General features: G+C 59.9%; 16 non-coding genes across 16 annotated transcripts; all 16 read right to left on the bottom strand.

Moving 5' to 3' along the window:
- Positions 1-277: 277 nt before the first annotated feature.
- Positions 278-441, bottom strand: LOC146864603 (U1 spliceosomal RNA). The gene has a single exon (XR_014977862.1). It is a non-coding gene; the product is annotated as a U1 spliceosomal RNA (small nuclear RNA).
- Positions 442-1,355: 914 nt separating this feature from the next.
- LOC146864602 (U1 spliceosomal RNA) lies at positions 1,356-1,519 on the bottom strand. Its single transcript, XR_014977861.1, has one exon. It is a non-coding gene; the product is annotated as a U1 spliceosomal RNA (small nuclear RNA).
- Positions 1,520-2,136: 617 nt separating this feature from the next.
- Positions 2,137-2,300, bottom strand: LOC146864601 (U1 spliceosomal RNA). Its single transcript, XR_014977860.1, has one exon. It is a non-coding gene; the product is annotated as a U1 spliceosomal RNA (small nuclear RNA).
- Positions 2,301-3,214: 914 nt separating this feature from the next.
- Positions 3,215-3,378, bottom strand: LOC146864600 (U1 spliceosomal RNA). The gene has a single exon (XR_014977859.1). It is a non-coding gene; the product is annotated as a U1 spliceosomal RNA (small nuclear RNA).
- Positions 3,379-4,292: 914 nt separating this feature from the next.
- LOC146864599 (U1 spliceosomal RNA) lies at positions 4,293-4,456 on the bottom strand. Its single transcript, XR_014977858.1, has one exon. It is a non-coding gene; the product is annotated as a U1 spliceosomal RNA (small nuclear RNA).
- A 617-nt stretch (positions 4,457-5,073) lies between these two features.
- Positions 5,074-5,237, bottom strand: LOC146864598 (U1 spliceosomal RNA). The gene has a single exon (XR_014977856.1). It is a non-coding gene; the product is annotated as a U1 spliceosomal RNA (small nuclear RNA).
- Positions 5,238-6,151: 914 nt separating this feature from the next.
- On the bottom strand, positions 6,152-6,315 carry LOC146864597 (U1 spliceosomal RNA). Its single transcript, XR_014977855.1, has one exon. It is a non-coding gene; the product is annotated as a U1 spliceosomal RNA (small nuclear RNA).
- A 617-nt stretch (positions 6,316-6,932) lies between these two features.
- Positions 6,933-7,096, bottom strand: LOC146864596 (U1 spliceosomal RNA). The gene has a single exon (XR_014977854.1). It is a non-coding gene; the product is annotated as a U1 spliceosomal RNA (small nuclear RNA).
- A 914-nt stretch (positions 7,097-8,010) lies between these two features.
- On the bottom strand, positions 8,011-8,174 carry LOC146864595 (U1 spliceosomal RNA). The gene has a single exon (XR_014977853.1). It is a non-coding gene; the product is annotated as a U1 spliceosomal RNA (small nuclear RNA).
- Positions 8,175-8,791: 617 nt separating this feature from the next.
- Positions 8,792-8,955, bottom strand: LOC146864594 (U1 spliceosomal RNA). The gene has a single exon (XR_014977852.1). It is a non-coding gene; the product is annotated as a U1 spliceosomal RNA (small nuclear RNA).
- Positions 8,956-9,572: 617 nt separating this feature from the next.
- On the bottom strand, positions 9,573-9,736 carry LOC146864593 (U1 spliceosomal RNA). The gene has a single exon (XR_014977851.1). It is a non-coding gene; the product is annotated as a U1 spliceosomal RNA (small nuclear RNA).
- Positions 9,737-10,650: 914 nt separating this feature from the next.
- LOC146864592 (U1 spliceosomal RNA) lies at positions 10,651-10,814 on the bottom strand. Its single transcript, XR_014977850.1, has one exon. It is a non-coding gene; the product is annotated as a U1 spliceosomal RNA (small nuclear RNA).
- A 617-nt stretch (positions 10,815-11,431) lies between these two features.
- On the bottom strand, positions 11,432-11,595 carry LOC146864591 (U1 spliceosomal RNA). The gene has a single exon (XR_014977849.1). It is a non-coding gene; the product is annotated as a U1 spliceosomal RNA (small nuclear RNA).
- Positions 11,596-12,509: 914 nt separating this feature from the next.
- Positions 12,510-12,673, bottom strand: LOC146864590 (U1 spliceosomal RNA). The gene has a single exon (XR_014977848.1). It is a non-coding gene; the product is annotated as a U1 spliceosomal RNA (small nuclear RNA).
- A 617-nt stretch (positions 12,674-13,290) lies between these two features.
- Positions 13,291-13,454, bottom strand: LOC146864589 (U1 spliceosomal RNA). The gene has a single exon (XR_014977847.1). It is a non-coding gene; the product is annotated as a U1 spliceosomal RNA (small nuclear RNA).
- Positions 13,455-14,368: 914 nt separating this feature from the next.
- On the bottom strand, positions 14,369-14,532 carry LOC146864588 (U1 spliceosomal RNA). Its single transcript, XR_014977845.1, has one exon. It is a non-coding gene; the product is annotated as a U1 spliceosomal RNA (small nuclear RNA).
- Between the last annotated feature and the right edge of the window lie 232 nt (positions 14,533-14,764).

Below are 14,764 nucleotides of genomic sequence, written 5' to 3'. Positions count from 1 at the left end.
AGCCAGGCCACAGCCCCAGGGGGGCGATGGAAAGGAGCAGACATGTCACCTGGCCAGGGCCTACTTCCCTGTCTCTGGATAGGTCCCCAGAGTGGGAGGCTGCAGCTATCCCATCATTCCCCAGGCTCAGTACTTAGCATGTGATTCCCTCTTGCCCACGCCCCCGCCCCCCTCCAATCCAGCCGCAGCACCCCAGAAAGAACACAGAAGACGAGAAAGGGTGCTCCAGACTCCTTTTTATTTTTTTTTCCTTTTTGTCTTTCTTGAAACCAGAGATCAGGGGAAAGCGCGAACGCAGTCCCCCACTACCAGAAATTATGCAGTCGAGTATCCCGCATTTGGGGACATCGCAGGGGTCAGCACATCCGAAGTGCAATGGATGAGCCTCACCCTGGGAGAACCACCTTCGTGATCATGGTGTCTCCCCTGCCAGGTAAGTATGAGTTGGAAGGGGACAGGGTGAGGGCGGGCCGCTGGGCATCTCCCCGCAGAGCGAGGGTGGCATTCACACAGGCAAGGCCTGAGGCCGGGCGAAGCAGAGCATGGGCATTGTGGGGCGCAAGGTGACCAGCCAAGGCCCCTGTGCCCACTTTGGAAAGCGCGCAGCTACCCACAGCAGCTTCCCACAGGCCTCGGCCGGCCAGCAACATTTGCATGTCCACGCCCACCGGCAGCGCCAATCAGGGCCCTGCTTTCGCTATGCTGCACCTTGCTGACACGGGTGGGGGAAAGCCAGGGCTACAGCAAGCACAGAAGGGCGATTGCCATGTCGACTTTGGGCCCAGAAGCAGAGATTTGGGGCTTTTGAAGCCTAAGAGCTGCCACTGAGGCCGCCTCTAGAGGTATGCAGTGCCCTGTTGCCTGGCTAGGCCCCAGTCGACTGCTTGTGGCTGAAAGCCAGGGACAAACAGGCCTGCAAGCGAGCAGGGGTTCTCGCCCTGAGCCCCTCACGCCTTCCCGAACGCTCCCAAACGCTGCAGACAGAACCCTCGCCGGGCAGAGCCCTCGCCGGGCCACGGCCTGGGGTCCTCAGCCAGAGTCTGGGCCTGGGGAGGCTAGGGCGAGGCAAGAGGCTGGCAGCCAGGCCACAGCCCCAGGGGGGCGATGGAAAGGAGCAGACATGTCACCTGGCCAGGGCCTACTTCCCTGTCTCTGGATAGGTCCCCAGAGTGGGAGGCTGCAGCTATCCCATCATTCCCCAGGCTCAGTACTTAGCATGTGATTCCCTCTTGCCCACGCCCCCGCCCCCCTCCAATCCAGCCGCAGCACCCCAGAAAGAACACAGAAGACGAGAAAGGGTGCTCCAGACTCCTTTTTATTTTTTTTTCCTTTTTGTCTTTCTTGAAACCAGAGATCAGGGGAAAGCGCGAACGCAGTCCCCCACTACCAGAAATTATGCAGTCGAGTATCCCGCATTTGGGGACATCGCAGGGGTCAGCACATCCGAAGTGCAATGGATGAGCCTCACCCTGGGAGAACCACCTTCGTGATCATGGTGTCTCCCCTGCCAGGTAAGTATGAGTTGGAAGGGGACAGGGTGAGGGCGGGCCGCTGGGCATCTCCCCGCAGAGCGAGGGTGGCATTCACACAGGCAAGGCCTGAGGCCGGGCGAAGCAGAGCATGGGCATTGTGGGGCGCAAGGTGACCAGCCAAGGCCCCTGTGCCCACTTTGGAAAGCGCGCAGCTACCCACAGCAGCTTCCCACAGGCCTCGGCCGGCCAGCAACATTTGCATGTCCACGCCCACCGGCAGCGCCAATCAGGGCCCTGCTTTCGCTATGCTGCACCTTGCTGACACGGGTGGGGGAAAGCCAGGGCTACAGCAAGCACACGAGAGGGCTTGGCAGGCCTAAATCGGGCCCAAAAGCAGATTTTTCAGGCCCTTTAAACTGTGCACAAGCAAAGGCTTTCGCAAGCACAACAGAGGGCTTGCCAGGTCGAAATCGGGCCCAGAAGCACGTTTCTAAGCCCTGAGCCAGCATCCCCAGGCTTGTAAATTTGCATATCTAATTGGCCCTCGCCCACTCACCATTCCAGCCAGCTTACAGCACCCTGGACGGACCACAAGAAACGTCAAAGGGTGCTCCAGACTCCTTTTTATTTTTTTTTCCTTTTTGTCTTTCTTGAAACCAGAGATCAGGGGAAAGCGCGAACGCAGTCCCCCACTACCAGAAATTATGCAGTCGAGTATCCCGCATTTGGGGACATCGCAGGGGTCAGCACATCCGAAGTGCAATGGATGAGCCTCACCCTGGGAGAACCACCTTCGTGATCATGGTGTCTCCCCTGCCAGGTAAGTATGAGTTGGAAGGGGACAGGGTGAGGGCGGGCCGCTGGGCATCTCCCCGCAGAGCGAGGGTGGCATTCACACAGGCAAGGCCTGAGGCCGGGCGAAGCAGAGCATGGGCATTGTGGGGCGCAAGGTGACCAGCCAAGGCCCCTGTGCCCACTTTGGAAAGCGCGCAGCTACCCACAGCAGCTTCCCACAGGCCTCGGCCGGCCAGCAACATTTGCATGTCCACACCCACCGGCAGCGCCAATCAGGGCCCTGCTTTCGCTATGCTGCACCTTGCTGACACGGGTGGGGGAAAGCCAGGGCTACAGCAAGCACAGAAGGGCGATTGCCATGTCGACTTTGGGCCCAGAAGCAGAGATTTGGGGCTTTTGAAGCCTAAGAGCTGCCACTGAGGCCGCCTCTAGAGGTATGCAGTGCCCTGTTGCCTGGCTAGGCCCCAGTCGACTGCTTGTGGCTGAAAGCCAGGGACAAACAGGCCTGCAAGCGAGCAGGGGTTCTCGCCCTGAGCCCCTCACGCCTTCCCGAACGCTCCCAAACGCTGCCGACAGAACCCTCGCCGGGCAGAGCCCTCGCCGGGCCACGGCCTGGGGTCCTCAGCCAGAGTCTGGGCCTGGGGAGGCTAGGGCGAGGCAAGAGGCTGGCAGCCAGGCCACAGCCCCAGGGGGGCGATGGAAAGGAGCAGACATGTCACCTGGCCAGGGCCTACTTCCCTGTCTCTGGATAGGTCCCCAGAGTGGGAGGCTGCAGCTATCCCATCATTCCCCAGGCTCAGTACTTAGCATGTGATTCCCTCTTGCCCACGCCCCCGCCCCCCTCCAATCCAGCCGCAGCACCCCAGAAAGAACACAGAAGACGAGAAAGGGTGCTCCAGACTCCTTTTTATTTTTTTTTCCTTTTTGTCTTTCTTGAAACCAGAGATCAGGGGAAAGCGCGAACGCAGTCCCCCACTACCAGAAATTATGCAGTCGAGTATCCCGCATTTGGGGACATCGCAGGGGTCAGCACATCCGAAGTGCAATGGATGAGCCTCACCCTGGGAGAACCACCTTCGTGATCATGGTGTCTCCCCTGCCAGGTAAGTATGAGTTGGAAGGGGACAGGGCGAGGGCGGGCCGCTGAGCATCTCCCCGCAGAGCGAGGGTGGCATTCACACAGGCAAGGCCTGAGGCCGGGCGAAGCAGAGCATGGGCATTGTGGGGCGCAAGGTGACCAGCCAAGGCCCCTGTGCCCACTTTGGAAAGCGCGCAGCTACCCACAGCAGCTTCCCACAGGCCTCGGCCGGCCAGCAACATTTGCATGTCCACGCCCACCGGCAGCGCCAATCAGGGCCCTGCTTTCGCTATGCTGCACCTTGCTGACACGGGTGGGGGAAAGCCAGGGCTACAGCAAGCACAGAAGGGCGATTGCCATGTCGACTTTGGGCCCAGAAGCAGAGATTTGGGGCTTTTGAAGCCTAAGAGCTGCCACTGAGGCCGCCTCTAGAGGTATGCAGTGCCCTGTTGCCTGGCTAGGCCCCAGTCGACTGCTTGTGGCTGAAAGCCAGGGACAAACAGGCCTGCAAGCGAGCAGGGGTTCTCGCCCTGAGCCCCTCACGCCTTCCCGAACGCTCCCAAACGCTGCCGACAGAACCCTCGCCGGGCAGAGCCCTCGCCGGGCCACGGCCTGGGGTCCTCAGCCAGAGTCTGGGCCTGGGGAGGCTAGGGCGAGGCAAGAGGCTGGCAGCCAGGCCACAGCCCCAGGGGGGCGATGGAAAGGAGCAGACATGTCACCTGGCCAGGGCCTACTTCCCTGTCTCTGGATAGGTCCCCAGAGTGGGAGGCTGCAGCTATCCCATCATTCCCCAGGCTCAGTACTTAGCATGTGATTCCCTCTTGCCCACGCCCCCGCCCCCCTCCAATCCAGCCGCAGCACCCCAGAAAGAACACAGAAGACGAGAAAGGGTGCTCCAGACTCCTTTTTATTTTTTTTTCCTTTTTGTCTTTCTTGAAACCAGAGATCAGGGGAAAGCGCGAACGCAGTCCCCCACTACCAGAAATTATGCAGTCGAGTATCCCGCATTTGGGGACATCGCAGGGGTCAGCACATCCGAAGTGCAATGGATGAGCCTCACCCTGGGAGAACCACCTTCGTGATCATGGTGTCTCCCCTGCCAGGTAAGTATGAGTTGGAAGGGGACAGGGTGAGGGCGGGCCGCTGGGCATCTCCCCGCAGAGCGAGGGTGGCATTCACACAGGCAAGGCCTGAGGCCGGGCGAAGCAGAGCATGGGCATTGTGGGGCGCAAGGTGACCAGCCAAGGCCCCTGTGCCCACTTTGGAAAGCGCGCAGCTACCCACAGCAGCTTCCCACAGGCCTCGGCCGGCCAGCAACATTTGCATGTCCACGCCCACCGGCAGCGCCAATCAGGGCCCTGCTTTCGCTATGCTGCACCTTGCTGACACGGGTGGGGGAAAGCCAGGGCTACAGCAAGCACACGAGAGGGCTTGGCAGGCCTAAATCGGGCCCAAAAGCAGATTTTTCAGGCCCTTTAAACTGTGCACAAGCAAAGGCTTTCGCAAGCACAACAGAGGGCTTGCCAGGTCGAAATCGGGCCCAGAAGCACGTTTCTAAGCCCTGAGCCAGCATCCCCAGGCTTGTAAATTTGCATATCTAATTGGCCCTCGCCCACTCCCCATTCCAGCCAGCTTACAGCACCCTGGACGGACCACAAGAAACGTCAAAGGGTGCTCCAGACTCCTTTTTATTTTTTTTTCCTTTTTGTCTTTCTTGAAACCAGAGATCAGGGGAAAGCGCGAACGCAGTCCCCCACTACCAGAAATTATGCAGTCGAGTATCCCGCATTTGGGGACATCGCAGGGGTCAGCACATCCGAAGTGCAATGGATGAGCCTCACCCTGGGAGAACCACCTTCGTGATCATGGTGTCTCCCCTGCCAGGTAAGTATGAGTTGGAAGGGGACAGGGTGAGGGCGGGCCGCTGGGCATCTCCCCGCAGAGCGAGGGTGGCATTCACACAGGCAAGGCCTGAGGCCGGGCGAAGCAGAGCATGGGCATTGTGGGGCGCAAGGTGACCAGCCAAGGCCCCTGTGCCCACTTTGGAAAGCGCGCAGCTACCCACAGCAGCTTCCCACAGGCCTCGGCCGGCCAGCAACATTTGCATGTCCACACCCACCGGCAGCGCCAATCAGGGCCCTGCTTTCGCTATGCTGCACCTTGCTGACACGGGTGGGGGAAAGCCAGGGCTACAGCAAGCACAGAAGGGCGATTGCCATGTCGACTTTGGGCCCAGAAGCAGAGATTTGGGGCTTTTGAAGCCTAAGAGCTGCCACTGAGGCCGCCTCTAGAGGTATGCAGTGCCCTGTTGCCTGGCTAGGCCCCAGTCGACTGCTTGTGGCTGAAAGCCAGGGACAAACAGGCCTGCAAGCGAGCAGGGGTTCTCGCCCTGAGCCCCTCACGCCTTCCCGAACGCTCCCAAACGCTGCCGACAGAACCCTCGCCGGGCAGAGCCCTCGCCGGGCCACGGCCTGGGGTCCTCAGCCAGAGTCTGGGCCTGGGGAGGCTAGGGCGAGGCAAGAGGCTGGCAGCCAGGCCACAGCCCCAGGGGGGCGATGGAAAGGAGCAGACATGTCACCTGGCCAGGGCCTACTTCCCTGTCTCTGGATAGGTCCCCAGAGTGGGAGGCTGCAGCTATCCCATCATTCCCCAGGCTCAGTACTTAGCATGTGATTCCCTCTTGCCCACGCCCCCGCCCCCCTCCAATCCAGCCGCAGCACCCCAGAAAGAACACAGAAGACGAGAAAGGGTGCTCCAGACTCCTTTTTATTTTTTTTTCCTTTTTGTCTTTCTTGAAACCAGAGATCAGGGGAAAGCGCGAACGCAGTCCCCCACTACCAGAAATTATGCAGTCGAGTATCCCGCATTTGGGGACATCGCAGGGGTCAGCACATCCGAAGTGCAATGGATGAGCCTCACCCTGGGAGAACCACCTTCGTGATCATGGTGTCTCCCCTGCCAGGTAAGTATGAGTTGGAAGGGGACAGGGCGAGGGCGGGCCGCTGAGCATCTCCCCGCAGAGCGAGGGTGGCATTCACACAGGCAAGGCCTGAGGCCGGGCGAAGCAGAGCATGGGCATTGTGGGGCGCAAGGTGACCAGCCAAGGCCCCTGTGCCCACTTTGGAAAGCGCGCAGCTACCCACAGCAGCTTCCCACAGGCCTCGGCCGGCCAGCAACATTTGCATGTCCACGCCCACCGGCAGCGCCAATCAGGGCCCTGCTTTCGCTATGCTGCACCTTGCTGACACGGGTGGGGGAAAGCCAGGGCTACAGCAAGCACACGAGAGGGCTTGGCAGGCCTAAATCGGGCCCAAAAGCAGATTTTTCAGGCCCTTTAAACTGTGCACAAGCAAAGGCTTTCGCAAGCACAACAGAGGGCTTGCCAGGTCGAAATCGGGCCCAGAAGCACGTTTCTAAGCCCTGAGCCAGCATCCCCAGGCTTGTAAATTTGCATATCTAATTGGCCCTCGCCCACTCCCCATTCCAGCCAGCTTACAGCACCCTGGACGGACCACAAGAAACGTCAAAGGGTGCTCCAGACTCCTTTTTATTTTTTTTTCCTTTTTGTCTTTCTTGAAACCAGAGATCAGGGGAAAGCGCGAACGCAGTCCCCCACTACCAGAAATTATGCAGTCGAGTATCCCGCATTTGGGGACATCGCAGGGGTCAGCACATCCGAAGTGCAATGGATGAGCCTCACCCTGGGAGAACCACCTTCGTGATCATGGTGTCTCCCCTGCCAGGTAAGTATGAGTTGGAAGGGGACAGGGTGAGGGCGGGCCGCTGGGCATCTCCCCGCAGAGCGAGGGTGGCATTCACACAGGCAAGGCCTGAGGCCGGGCGAAGCAGAGCATGGGCATTGTGGGGCGCAAGGTGACCAGCCAAGGCCCCTGTGCCCACTTTGGAAAGCGCGCAGCTACCCACAGCAGCTTCCCACAGGCCTCGGCCGGCCAGCAACATTTGCATGTCCACGCCCACCGGCAGCGCCAATCAGGGCCCTGCTTTCGCTATGCTGCACCTTGCTGACACGGGTGGGGGAAAGCCAGGGCTACAGCAAGCACAGAAGGGCGATTGCCATGTCGACTTTGGGCCCAGAAGCAGAGATTTGGGGCTTTTGAAGCCTAAGAGCTGCCACTGAGGCCGCCTCTAGAGGTATGCAGTGCCCTGTTGCCTGGCTAGGCCCCAGTCGACTGCTTGTGGCTGAAAGCCAGGGACAAACAGGCCTGCAAGCGAGCAGGGGTTCTCGCCCTGAGCCCCTCACGCCTTCCCTCACGCTCCCAAACGCTGCAGACAGAACCCTCGCCGGGCAGAGCCCTCGCCGGGCCACGGCCTGGGGTCCTCAGCCAGAGTCTGGGCCTGGGAAGGCTAGGGCGAGGCAAGAGGCTGGCAGCCAGGCCACAGCCCCAGGGGGGCGATGGAAAGGAGCAGACATGTCACCTGGCCAGGGCCTACTTCCCTGTCTCTGGATAGGTCCCCAGAGTGGGAGGCTGCAGCTATCCCATCATTCCCCAGGCTCAGTACTTAGCATGTGATTCCCTCTTGCCCACGCCCCCGCCCCCCTCCAATCCAGCCGCAGCACCCCAGAAAGAACACAGAAGACGAGAAAGGGTGCTCCAGACTCCTTTTTATTTTTTTTTCCTTTTTGTCTTTCTTGAAACCAGAGATCAGGGGAAAGCGCGAACGCAGTCCCCCACTACCAGAAATTATGCAGTCGAGTATCCCGCATTTGGGGACATCGCAGGGGTCAGCACATCCGAAGTGCAATGGATGAGCCTCACCCTGGGAGAACCACCTTCGTGATCATGGTGTCTCCCCTGCCAGGTAAGTATGAGTTGGAAGGGGACAGGGCGAGGGCGGGCCGCTGAGCATCTCCCCGCAGAGCGAGGGTGGCATTCACACAGGCAAGGCCTGAGGCCGGGCGAAGCAGAGCATGGGCATTGTGGGGCGCAAGGTGACCAGCCAAGGCCCCTGTGCCCACTTTGGAAAGCGCGCAGCTACCCACAGCAGCTTCCCACAGGCCTCGGCCGGCCAGCAACATTTGCATGTCCACGCCCACCGGCAGCGCCAATCAGGGCCCTGCTTTCGCTATGCTGCACCTTGCTGACACGGGTGGGGGAAAGCCAGGGCTACAGCAAGCACACGAGAGGGCTTGGCAGGCCTAAATCGGGCCCAAAAGCAGATTTTTCAGGCCCTTTAAACTGTGCACAAGCAAAGGCTTTCGCAAGCACAACAGAGGGCTTGCCAGGTCGAAATCGGGCCCAGAAGCACGTTTCTAAGCCCTGAGCCAGCATCCCCAGGCTTGTAAATTTGCATATCTAATTGGCCCTCGCCCACTTCCCATTCCAGCCAGCTTACAGCACCCTGGACGGACCACAAGAAACGTCAAAGGGTGCTCCAGACTCCTTTTTATTTTTTTTTCCTTTTTGTCTTTCTTGAAACCAGAGATCAGGGGAAAGCGCGAACGCAGTCCCCCACTACCAGAAATTATGCAGTCGAGTATCCCGCATTTGGGGACATCGCAGGGGTCAGCACATCCGAAGTGCAATGGATGAGCCTCACCCTGGGAGAACCACCTTCGTGATCATGGTGTCTCCCCTGCCAGGTAAGTATGAGTTGGAAGGGGACAGGGTGAGGGCGGGCCGCTGGGCATCTCCCCGCAGAGCGAGGGTGGCATTCACACAGGCAAGGCCTGAGGCCGGGCGAAGCAGAGCATGGGCATTGTGGGGCGCAAGGTGACCAGCCAAGGCCCCTGTGCCCACTTTGGAAAGCGCGCAGCTACCCACAGCAGCTTCCCACAGGCCTCGGCCGGCCAGCAACATTTGCATGTCCACGCCCACCGGCAGCGCCAATCAGGGCCCTGCTTTCGCTATGCTGCACCTTGCTGACACGGGTGGGGGAAAGCCAGGGCTACAGCAAGCACACGAGAGGGCTTGGCAGGCCTAAATCGGGCCCAAAAGCAGATTTTTCAGGCCCTTTAAACTGTGCACAAGCAAAGGCTTTCGCAAGCACAACAGAGGGCTTGCCAGGTCGAAATCGGGCCCAGAAGCACGTTTCTAAGCCCTGAGCCAGCATCCCCAGGCTTGTAAATTTGCATATCTAATTGGCCCTCGCCCACTCCCCATTCCAGCCAGCTTACAGCACCCTGGACGGACCACAAGAAACGTCAAAGGGTGCTCCAGACTCCTTTTTATTTTTTTTTCCTTTTTGTCTTTCTTGAAACCAGAGATCAGGGGAAAGCGCGAACGCAGTCCCCCACTACCAGAAATTATGCAGTCGAGTATCCCGCATTTGGGGACATCGCAGGGGTCAGCACATCCGAAGTGCAATGGATGAGCCTCACCCTGGGAGAACCACCTTCGTGATCATGGTGTCTCCCCTGCCAGGTAAGTATGAGTTGGAAGGGGACAGGGTGAGGGCGGGCCGCTGGGCATCTCCCCGCAGAGCGAGGGTGGCATTCACACAGGCAAGGCCTGAGGCCGGGCGAAGCAGAGCATGGGCATTGTGGGGCGCAAGGTGACCAGCCAAGGCCCCTGTGCCCACTTTGGAAAGCGCGCAGCTACCCACAGCAGCTTCCCACAGGCCTCGGCCGGCCAGCAACATTTGCATGTCCACGCCCACCGGCAGCGCCAATCAGGGCCCTGCTTTCGCTATGCTGCACCTTGCTGACACGGGTGGGGGAAAGCCAGGGCTACAGCAAGCACAGAAGGGCGATTGCCATGTCGACTTTGGGCCCAGAAGCAGAGATTTGGGGCTTTTGAAGCCTAAGAGCTGCCACTGAGGCCGCCTCTAGAGGTATGCAGTGCCCTGTTGCCTGGCTAGGCCCCAGTCGACTGCTTGTGGCTGAAAGCCAGGGACAAACAGGCCTGCAAGCGAGCAGGGGTTCTCGCCCTGAGCCCCTCACGCCTTCCCGAACGCTCCCAAACGCTGCCGACAGAACCCTCGCCGGGCAGAGCCCTCGCCGGGCCACGGCCTGGGGTCCTCAGCCAGAGTCTGGGCCTGGGGAGGCTAGGGCGAGGCAAGAGGCTGGCAGCCAGGCCACAGCCCCAGGGGGGCGATGGAAAGGAGCAGACATGTCACCTGGCCAGGGCCTACTTCCCTGTCTCTGGATAGGTCCCCAGAGTGGGAGGCTGCAGCTATCCCATCATTCCCCAGGCTCAGTACTTAGCATGTGATTCCCTCTTGCCCACGCCCCCGCCCCCCTCCAATCCAGCCGCAGCACCCCAGAAAGAACACAGAAGACGAGAAAGGGTGCTCCAGACTCCTTTTTATTTTTTTTTCCTTTTTGTCTTTCTTGAAACCAGAGATCAGGGGAAAGCGCGAACGCAGTCCCCCACTACCAGAAATTATGCAGTCGAGTATCCCGCATTTGGGGACATCGCAGGGGTCAGCACATCCGAAGTGCAATGGATGAGCCTCACCCTGGGAGAACCACCTTCGTGATCATGGTGTCTCCCCTGCCAGGTAAGTATGAGTTGGAAGGGGACAGGGTGAGGGCGGGCCGCTGGGCATCTCCCCGCAGAGCGAGGGTGGCATTCACACAGGCAAGGCCTGAGGCCGGGCGAAGCAGAGCATGGGCATTGTGGGGCGCAAGGTGACCAGCCAAGGCCCCTGTGCCCACTTTGGAAAGCGCGCAGCTACCCACAGCAGCTTCCCACAGGCCTCGGCCGGCCAGCAACATTTGCATGTCCACGCCCACCGGCAGCGCCAATCAGGGCCCTGCTTTCGCTATGCTGCACCTTGCTGACACGGGTGGGGGAAAGCCAGGGCTACAGCAAGCACACGAGAGGGCTTGGCAGGCCTAAATCGGGCCCAAAAGCAGATTTTTCAGGCCCTTTAAACTGTGCACAAGCAAAGGCTTTCGCAAGCACAACAGAGGGCTTGCCAGGTCGAAATCGGGCCCAGAAGCACGTTTCTAAGCCCTGAGCCAGCATCCCCAGGCTTGTAAATTTGCATATCTAATTGGCCCTCGCCCACTCCCCATTCCAGCCAGCTTACAGCACCCTGGACGGACCACAAGAAACGTCAAAGGGTGCTCCAGACTCCTTTTTATTTTTTTTTCCTTTTTGTCTTTCTTGAAACCAGAGATCAGGGGAAAGCGCGAACGCAGTCCCCCACTACCAGAAATTATGCAGTCGAGTATCCCGCATTTGGGGACATCGCAGGGGTCAGCACATCCGAAGTGCAATGGATGAGCCTCACCCTGGGAGAACCACCTTCGTGATCATGGTGTCTCCCCTGCCAGGTAAGTATGAGTTGGAAGGGGACAGGGTGAGGGCGGGCCGCTGGGCATCTCCCCGCAGAGCGAGGGTGGCATTCACACAGGCAAGGCCTGAGGCCGGGCGAAGCAGAGCATGGGCATTGTGGGGCGCAAGGTGACCAGCCAAGGCCCCTGTGCCCACTTTGGAAAGCGCGCAGCTACCCACAGCAGCTTCCCACAGGCCTCGGCCGGCCAGCAACATTTGCATGTCCACACCCACCGGCAGCGCCAATCAGGGCCCTGCTTTCGCTATGCTGCACCTTGCTGACACGGGTGGGGGAAAGCCAGGGCTACAGCAAGCACAGAAGGGCGATTGCCATGTCGACTTTGGGCCCAGAAGCAGAGATTTGGGGCTTTTGAAGCCTAAGAGCTGCCACTGAGGCCGCCTCTAGAGGTATGCAGTGCCCTGTTGCCTGGCTAGGCCCCAGTCGACTGCTTGTGGCTGAAAGCCAGGGACAAACAGGCCTGCAAGCGAGCAGGGGTTCTCGCCCTGAGCCCCTCACGCCTTCCCGAACGCTCCCAAACGCTGCCGACAGAACCCTCGCCGGGCAGAGCCCTCGCCGGGCCACGGCCTGGGGTCCTCAGCCAGAGTCTGGGCCTGGGGAGGCTAGGGCGAGGCAAGAGGCTGGCAGCCAGGCCACAGCCCCAGGGGGGCGATGGAAAGGAGCAGACATGTCACCTGGCCAGGGCCTACTTCCCTGTCTCTGGATAGGTCCCCAGAGTGGGAGGCTGCAGCTATCCCATCATTCCCCAGGCTCAGTACTTAGCATGTGATTCCCTCTTGCCCACGCCCCCGCCCCCCTCCAATCCAGCCGCAGCACCCCAGAAAGAACACAGAAGACGAGAAAGGGTGCTCCAGACTCCTTTTTATTTTTTTTTCCTTTTTGTCTTTCTTGAAACCAGAGATCAGGGGAAAGCGCGAACGCAGTCCCCCACTACCAGAAATTATGCAGTCGAGTATCCCGCATTTGGGGACATCGCAGGGGTCAGCACATCCGAAGTGCAATGGATGAGCCTCACCCTGGGAGAACCACCTTCGTGATCATGGTGTCTCCCCTGCCAGGTAAGTATGAGTTGGAAGGGGACAGGGCGAGGGCGGGCCGCTGAGCATCTCCCCGCAGAGCGAGGGTGGCATTCACACAGGCAAGGCCTGAGGCCGGGCGAAGCAGAGCATGGGCATTGTGGGGCGCAAGGTGACCAGCCAAGGCCCCTGTGCCCACTTTGGAAAGCGCGCAGCTACCCACAGCAGCTTCCCACAGGCCTCGGCCGGCCAGCAACATTTGCATGTCCACGCCCACCGGCAGCGCCAATCAGGGCCCTGCTTTCGCTATGCTGCACCTTGCTGACACGGGTGGGGGAAAGCCAGGGCTACAGCAAGCACACGAGAGGGCTTGGCAGGCCTAAATCGGGCCCAAAAGCAGATTTTTCAGGCCCTTTAAACTGTGCACAAGCAAAGGCTTTCGCAAGCACAACAGAGGGCTTGCCAGGTCGAAATCGGGCCCAGAAGCACGTTTCTAAGCCCTGAGCCAGCATCCCCAGGCTTGTAAATTTGCATATCTAATTGGCCCTCGCCCACTCCCCATTCCAGCCAGCTTACAGCACCCTGGACGGACCACAAGAAACGTCAAAGGGTGCTCCAGACTCCTTTTTATTTTTTTTTCCTTTTTGTCTTTCTTGAAACCAGAGATCAGGGGAAAGCGCGAACGCAGTCCCCCACTACCAGAAATTATGCAGTCGAGTATCCCGCATTTGGGGACATCGCAGGGGTCAGCACATCCGAAGTGCAATGGATGAGCCTCACCCTGGGAGAACCACCTTCGTGATCATGGTGTCTCCCCTGCCAGGTAAGTATGAGTTGGAAGGGGACAGGGTGAGGGCGGGCCGCTGGGCATCTCCCCGCAGAGCGAGGGTGGCATTCACACAGGCAAGGCCTGAGGCCGGGCGAAGCAGAGCATGGGCATTGTGGGGCGCAAGGTGACCAGCCAAGGCCCCTGTGCCCACTTTGGAAAGCGCGCAGCTACCCACAGCAGCTTCCCACAGGCCTCGGCCGGCCAGCAACATTTGCATGTCCACGCCCACCGGCAGCGCCAATCAGGGCCCTGCTTTCGCTATGCTGCACCTTGCTGACACGGGTGGGGGAAAGCCAGGGCTACAGCAAGCACAGAAGGGCGATTGCCATGTCGACTTTGGGCCCAGAAGCAGAGATTTGGGGCTTTTGAAGCCTAAGAGCTGCCACTGAGGCCGCCTCTAGAGGTATGCAGTGCCCTGTTGCCTGGCTAGGCCCCAGTCGACTGCTTGTGGCTGAAAGCCAGGGACAAACAGGCCTGCAAGCGAGCAGGGGTTCTCGCCCTGAGCCCCTCACGCCTTCCCGAACGCTCCCAAACGCTGCAGACAGAACCCTCGCCGGGCAGAGCCCTCGCCGGGCCACGGCCTGGGGTCCTCAGCCAGAGTCTGGGCCTGGGGAGGCTAGGGCGAGGCAAGAGGCTGGCAGCCAGGCCACAGCCCCAGGGGGGCGATGGAAAGGAGCAGACATGTCACCTGGCCAGGGCCTACTTCCCTGTCTCTGGATAGGTCCCCAGAGTGGGAGGCTGCAGCTATCCCATCATTCCCCAGGCTCAGTACTTAGCATGTGATTCCCTCTTGCCCACGCCCCCGCCCCCCTCCAATCCAGCCGCAGCACCCCAGAAAGAACACAGAAGACGAGAAAGGGTGCTCCAGACTCCTTTTTATTTTTTTTTCCTTTTTGTCTTTCTTGAAACCAGAGATCAGGGGAAAGCGCGAACGCAGTCCCCCACTACCAGAAATTATGCAGTCGAGTATCCCGCATTTGGGGACATCGCAGGGGTCAGCACATCCGAAGTGCAATGGATGAGCCTCACCCTGGGAGAACCACCTTCGTGATCATGGTGTCTCCCCTGCCAGGTAAGTATGAGTTGGAAGGGGACAGGGTGAGGGCGGGCCGCTGGGCATCTCCCCGCAGAGCGAGGGTGGCATTCACACAGGCAAGGCCTGAGGCCGGGCGAAGCAGAGCATGGGCATTGTGGGGCGCAAGGTGACCAGCCAAGGCCCCTGTGCCCACTTTGGAAAGCGCGCAGCTACCCACAGCAGCTTCCCACAGGCCTCGGCCGGCCAGCAACATTTGCATGTCCACGCCCACCGGCA

The sequence above is a fragment of the Triturus cristatus genome, chromosome 2_1, assembly GCF_964204655.1.
Source record: "Triturus cristatus chromosome 2_1, aTriCri1.1, whole genome shotgun sequence".
Taxonomy (NCBI): domain Eukaryota; kingdom Metazoa; phylum Chordata; class Amphibia; order Caudata; family Salamandridae; genus Triturus; species Triturus cristatus.
Note: the sequence above shows the minus strand (reverse complement) of the source record. Positions and strands in the feature narration are given on the sequence as shown.